General features: G+C 46.4%; 1 long non-coding RNA gene across 2 annotated transcripts in view; it reads left to right on the top strand.

Moving 5' to 3' along the window:
• The window catches only part of LOC141570535 (uncharacterized), a 28,112-nt gene continuing 22,112 nt past the window's right edge, over positions 1-6,000 (top strand). Inside the window, exon 1 of one of the 2 annotated variants that reach the window (XR_012494621.1) lies at positions 1-1,208. This is a non-coding gene — a long non-coding RNA (uncharacterized LOC141570535). Of the gene's footprint in view, positions 1,328-6,000 lie in introns of both variants that reach the window. The other variant, XR_012494620.1, reaches the window with a different exon arrangement.

Raw genomic sequence — 6,000 nt, 5'->3', positions numbered from 1 at the left:
TCTGGTATGACTTACTGTGTGGTCTGGGACAATTTACTTAACCTCTCTGTTAAGCCTCAGTTTCTTCAACTGCCAAATGGGGATTTAAAAAATCGGACCTACGTCCTAAAGTGTTTTCAATAGCTTTATTGAGGTATAAGCTGGCCTATAAAGAAGTGCGCGCACTTAATGTGTACAATCTGACGAGTTTGGACATATGCAAACACCCGTGATCTAAAGTGGTTTTAATAATGAAGTGAGGGCATGCATGAGCAGCGCGAGGAGCAGTGCCTACAACGTAGTGAGTAGGGACAGGAGTGATTGCCTTACCTCTTTGGACCCTGAGAAAAATCCTGTACGGTAGGTACTCTTTTTCCCAACTTGACTGATAAGGACATGGAGGCTCAGAGAGGCCAGTCAGTGTGACAACACTGTAATGAATAGTGGCAGGAGCACTAAAAGACCCAGTCACTGCCTTTGATTCCCAAGCTTTTCCCACTTGGTATCCACTTCCTCCACGAGTGTGGGTTTTGTGTTAAACAAACCAAAATTTTCCACCAGGTCTCCTGGTGTCCTCTGGCTTTGTCTTTATGAAAGGGCACACTGAGATTGCAGGGGAATAACAGCCAAAATAAACAATGTTTCTTGGGGACATCAGTGTGTCAGGCCTGGGCCAAGCACTTCTCCTGCCTTTCCCTTTTCATCTTCCCCCAAACTCTATGTCCTAGGTCTTTTAATAAGGCCTTTGTTTAAAAACGGTGCCCAGAGCCATTAAGTTACAGGAGTGGAATGAGCTGGAGCAGAATTCAAGATCCACCCAGCTTATGCGCAGAAGACTCATCTGGGAGCAGTTTATCTCTGCAAAATTCACTGCACTACAGAGGCTCCCTTTCAGGACTTCAATAGAACGAGGGGAGGCAGGTTGCCTCCCACCCCTTGATGATAACAACCACCCCCCACCCCACCCCCGCTGGCCAAGTGGTGATGTGCCAGAGTGACTGACGCCTGGGGAGTCCCATCTAGCCTTCAACCCTGCCCTTCCCTTTCTTCCTCCTAAACAGAGAAGCTGTGCAGGCTGGCAGCCCTCCAAGCCCAGGACCAGGCTGAAACCCTCCGGCCTACTTCAGATGCAAAGAATCCCTAGTCCAGAGGTTATCTCCCAGCGTGGAAGTGGAGGACAGACTGAGGGCTTCTGCATGGGGCTGAGGAGAGTGCCGAGGGAGTCTGAGGTTTGTACTCAGTCCCGATTCCTGACCCGGAACTCGCACCCCTCCGTGCTGCCCTCCGGTGTCAGTGTTGGGAGTCTGCGTTGATTCCTTGTCTCTTGATGTTCCCATGCTCCACTCCGGTATGTTGTAACTAGGATTTCTTTCTCTTGGTTAAATGGAACAATTTCCTTATTCAGGCTTAGGTTTTGATGTTAGCATCCTGCTTTCTCTCTCTCTCTCTCCCCTCAATACCCCCCATCCCTTCCTCCCCTTTCAAAGAGAATGGTGCACAGCCCAAAGGCAGATGGCAGCTTAGCCCTGACAAGCACCCAAGGTCTTGCTGCTCCGCCTGTACTAACTGGGTGAGCTGAGTTCAAATGATCACTGTACATGCTTCAGGTGTCTTTGGTGGGGGCGTGGATCTGGCTCGGTGTGACTGTTCTGCCCCTAATTTAAGCCACTGGTTGCAAATATATGTCCTGTGTGCCTGTTAATAACCCACAGTCAGCACACTGTCCCCTGTGACCCCAGTCCCTCTGACCGTGACCCCTCTCTCCCCAACCCTCCTCCCCACAGCCCTACAAGCACAGGCCGGGCCACCTGTGGGCTTCATGAACTACAGCTGGGTCTGCAAATGCATTACAGTTTCTCCCCCTTCCTCTCCACCCACATTCTCCCCTCACTTGCCTGCTCCTCTATCCTGGCTGTTAACTCTCTTCTTATCTAGGTCATTAATAGGGGTTGGAGAGAAGGAAAGGACAGAGGAAAATAAAATAATAGCAATTTATTCTGATAAACCCTTAACATTATACACCTGGATTTCTTCTAGTCATTGGCTTTGAAAATAGTGGTCCTGGTTCTCAGAGCTCCCAAGGTCTGTGGTTTGGATAAGGAGCCTTCCCACTGGGTGGGATTGCTACAGAAGCTGAATCCACTAACAGCCAAGGAAGTTTATCTTCATGTCTGTGAAGACTTCAGCCTCCCTATTCTGTTTGCTTTCTCCCTGTCTCAGTGTCTCTTCTATTTATACAGTAACCCACTGCCAAGGAAAGACTTGAAATTTGAAGTGTAAATAAATAATACCTCAAGTATTACCTGAAATGAGGATTTGAAACATAAAAGGGACCAAAGAAAAGAAGTATCTTGATAGAGGAGAACAAGAACTCTAGGAGAAGCAGTTCCGGGTCCTATGTCCCCCGGTACCAATGGTGGCTTCTCTCACCCACAGTTGCCTCATCTATGAAACGGGGATATCAATCCATACCTACCTTGGTGCAGAGGATGGCACCAGATCATTTCTTAAGATCTCTTCTAGCTCTGAAGAAATGGAGCTGAGTGGAGGAAGGGACACAAGGAATCTTAAGAGCCTGTGATTCCAAAGAGCTTTCTTGGTTGGTATCCCTGAAGTCAGATGGCCAAGTATGGCCTCTACAGCATCAATATGAAGGCTCTGGCAATAGTACTATCACCCTCAGGCTTTTATTTAATTCTATCTCTTCATAATCATCCTGTTGTAATTCCACCACTTCCTGCAAACATAACTTCCTCTGCCTAGTGCATTCCTACCTATCCTGCAAGACCTAGCTGTCTGGGACAGTACTTCCCTGGGGATCCCCTTCCCAACTATCCTGAAGACCCATAGGAGGCTGACTCTCTGGGTCTCACAGGACTGACCCACACTTGGAGCCCTCACCACTTTGCACTGCCATCTGCTCCCCTCCCTTGACCATCAGATCTTTGAGGAAAGGGACTTACCCCTTTTTATCTTTGCCTGGCACAATTCCTGTTTGTCCTACTTAAATGGAGGTAAATGATAGAACTTACATAATGATCTACCATCTATAAAGGGCTCTCCCCCTACATTTTCTCATTATGTCCTCACATGGCCCTGGGAGGATGAAAACAAAGAGGCGAAGTGACAGGTCGTTTGGTAAGTGGCAGAACTGGAAGCTGTAACCCAGTTCAGAGGGTATAAATCCCAGCTTGCAGGTGTCCCTGAGTGTCCCTCTCCAAAAAGGCATTGTCCCCCTTGACTTCTTTCTCTTTTCTTGTCCATCAAGTTCAAATGTCAGGCAGCTAAGATAACTGAGTCAACGCAGGTTTTAATAACCTGCCCTCTTTACTTACTCTACCTTGTCTACCTGTGTCATCTGTGTCCTCTGGCAAGGCCTCTTGGGGGACCGAGACTGTTCTGGAGGCCACCAGACTTCGGGCTTCTAACATTCTGTGTGTCCTGAAGCAAGCCATTCAGTACTCTGGACCTCAGTTTTCTCATCTGTAAAATAGAAATTCAGTTCTACGAATATCCACTAGATGCCACTGCATACAGAGCCCAGAGCTAGGTACTGGGAATATAGATGCAAAGATAAATAAGACATAGTCTCTGCTCTCAATAAAGTCAAACAAGAGAGACAGGAATTAAAAAATAGACCCCATGGCAGAGTGAAATAAAGTATATATGGAAGAAAGACTATTAATACCTGATTTACTTATCTCATGGGGTTGTGCCAAGAGTCAAATGAGGTCATAAATGTCAAGTATTCTTAAAGCATTATACAAATGTAAGCAAATATTGTTGTTTGGCTTCTGTGGGAGACACCAGTTGAGCTGTGTGCTTAAATCTCCCTTGTTTTCCAAGAAATGCTCCTATAGTCAAATCCACATGGTAACGGAGGTATCTCCTCCCCAAGCACCCTTTTGGCCATTTTGGTTGATTGAGCTAGATGCAGGCCCCTGGCCCGAGCTGGGCCATGTAGAGGCCTTGCTCTGGGTTTAGAACGGAAGTGAATGTCACTCGGTCTCAGCCACCCTGGGCTCTTGAGTAGAGGAGATACAAGTCCCAGAGCCATGATTTTCTGACAAGGTGAACTGATAATTAAAGAATGACAAACTACCACATTTGAATAGAAAAGTGGAGCAGAAGTTCAGAGAAGAGGGAAAATAAGAGGCAGAGGTCTTGGTTGAAGCCTGTCCCTGCCTGCTAGAAATGACATCCCAGGAAGGACCATCTTTTGCTACAGGTAGCATGGATGAGCTTCAATCACTTGCAGCTAAAAGATTCATAATTAAACAGTTTCTAAACTAATTTAAGTCAGGCTAATGGAGAACAGAAACCCTTTCTTAGCCTATGTAAGAGCTGTGTCACTCATTCAGTCAGTCAGTCAATGAATATTATTGAATACCAAATACTTACATGGCTCATAAGAAGAAAAAGGGTTGGCTGTATCCTCTGTGATACAAACCGGCCACTGGGTGTCAGCCTTCCGGCCAGCCAGCCCTCAAAGCTCCTGAAATGACCCAGGTGTGCCGTGGAAGCACTGTGTTGACACCTGAACTTGCTGTCACTTGTAGTTATCCCTGAGAAATTCTGGAGCCTTAGACACTATGACGTTTATCTGCCCATCACTTCTACCCCTAGACCCTACTCCTACCACAGACACACTGACTTTGGGGGCTGCCTCACCCCATTCCATGCTCCTCTGAGGAGGCCATTAATCACGGGACCCCTCTCCTGACCACAGGGTGGACATGGGACCAAAGCTGGGCAAGCAGAGTTGCCTTCTGCTGAGTCTGAATTTTGAGCTGAGACCAATACATAGGGTCATCTCATAGCAGCACCACCTAGAAAAGATCCCCAGGTGCCCCAATGAATCAGGGCAGCGGGCCCCCTGAACTCAGTTGTTCATTTGTTCCTTTAAAGCTGTAGCCACTCCAGTATCCATCAATCAAAAAATAGGCATCTTTCGACCTAAGTAGCCAATCAATTATTAGTAATTGAAGAGTCTGGACACATCTCCTCTTAAGACAAAAGCTGATGGATGAGTGAAATAAAGAGAAGGAAAGGGTGAGAGAAATACGAGAGTTGCATCATGTATCCTACCCAAGCCTATAGCCCAAGCCTAGATTCTATTTTTAAGACCCTTGCATGAATCTATATTTACTGTGAGGTATTTTAATTCAGGGAAATCTACACAAGTCATTTGACTGAAGGCTGAAGCTTATTTCAAGAAAGCAAGTCTGAGAAAGGAAATAGCATACCTACTATCATTTTCCCAAAGCCGCAGTTAGCTCCTTCCACACCTGTTCTCTCTTCTGCCAAGCCACCCATTGCTCATTTCCAAAGAAAAAAGGATCAGGACCCAGATTCCAAAGCAGGATGCAAGTGGTACTTAAAGAAACAGGCCTGTAATTTTTGTCATGAAATTTTTGTCATAAATTTTCTTGGTGGACAAATATGTGTTCTTTATAGTCAACACAGATCCCTCATGAAAATGCGTTCCTAATCTCATAAAGCTTGCCTCCTAAAGTAACACTTGCAGAATCCCAAGTAATGGACCATTAATCCAACCCCCTCATTTTACAAACAGGGAAACTAAGGTGCAGCGAAAGGCAATGGCATACTTACTAACACTCAATAACTCACTAATAATACTCACTAAGTAATAGCAGATGGAGGACCAACACCCAGATCTTCTTACCACTAGATTAGCGTTCTTTCCACGATTTCATGCATCCTGGCTGTTACAATGGTCTTACCACCCCTCCAAAGGCCTGGGCTCCTACAGTTTCATCTCTGTTTCTCGTGTACCCACAGTTATTGTTCCCCAAGCTCACCCAAATTGCTAGGTGACTAGGTCAGGAAGGGTTTCCAGCCTTGCCTTAGACATTCTGCCCAGACCAGCCTTTGCAATGTGACAACCTCAGTGCTGCTGTGGAGTCCAACTTGCCATTCCAGGCTTCCCTCCCTGTCAATTCAAGTTGCCCCTTCCTGACTGCTGACCTTAGCTGGGACCACCTCAGGCATCAGAAGTAT

Source organism: Rhinolophus sinicus, linkage group LG03 (assembly GCF_036562045.2).
Source record: "Rhinolophus sinicus isolate RSC01 linkage group LG03, ASM3656204v1, whole genome shotgun sequence".
In the NCBI taxonomy this organism is placed as follows: domain Eukaryota; kingdom Metazoa; phylum Chordata; class Mammalia; order Chiroptera; family Rhinolophidae; genus Rhinolophus; species Rhinolophus sinicus.
Note: the sequence above shows the minus strand (reverse complement) of the source record. Positions and strands in the feature narration are given on the sequence as shown.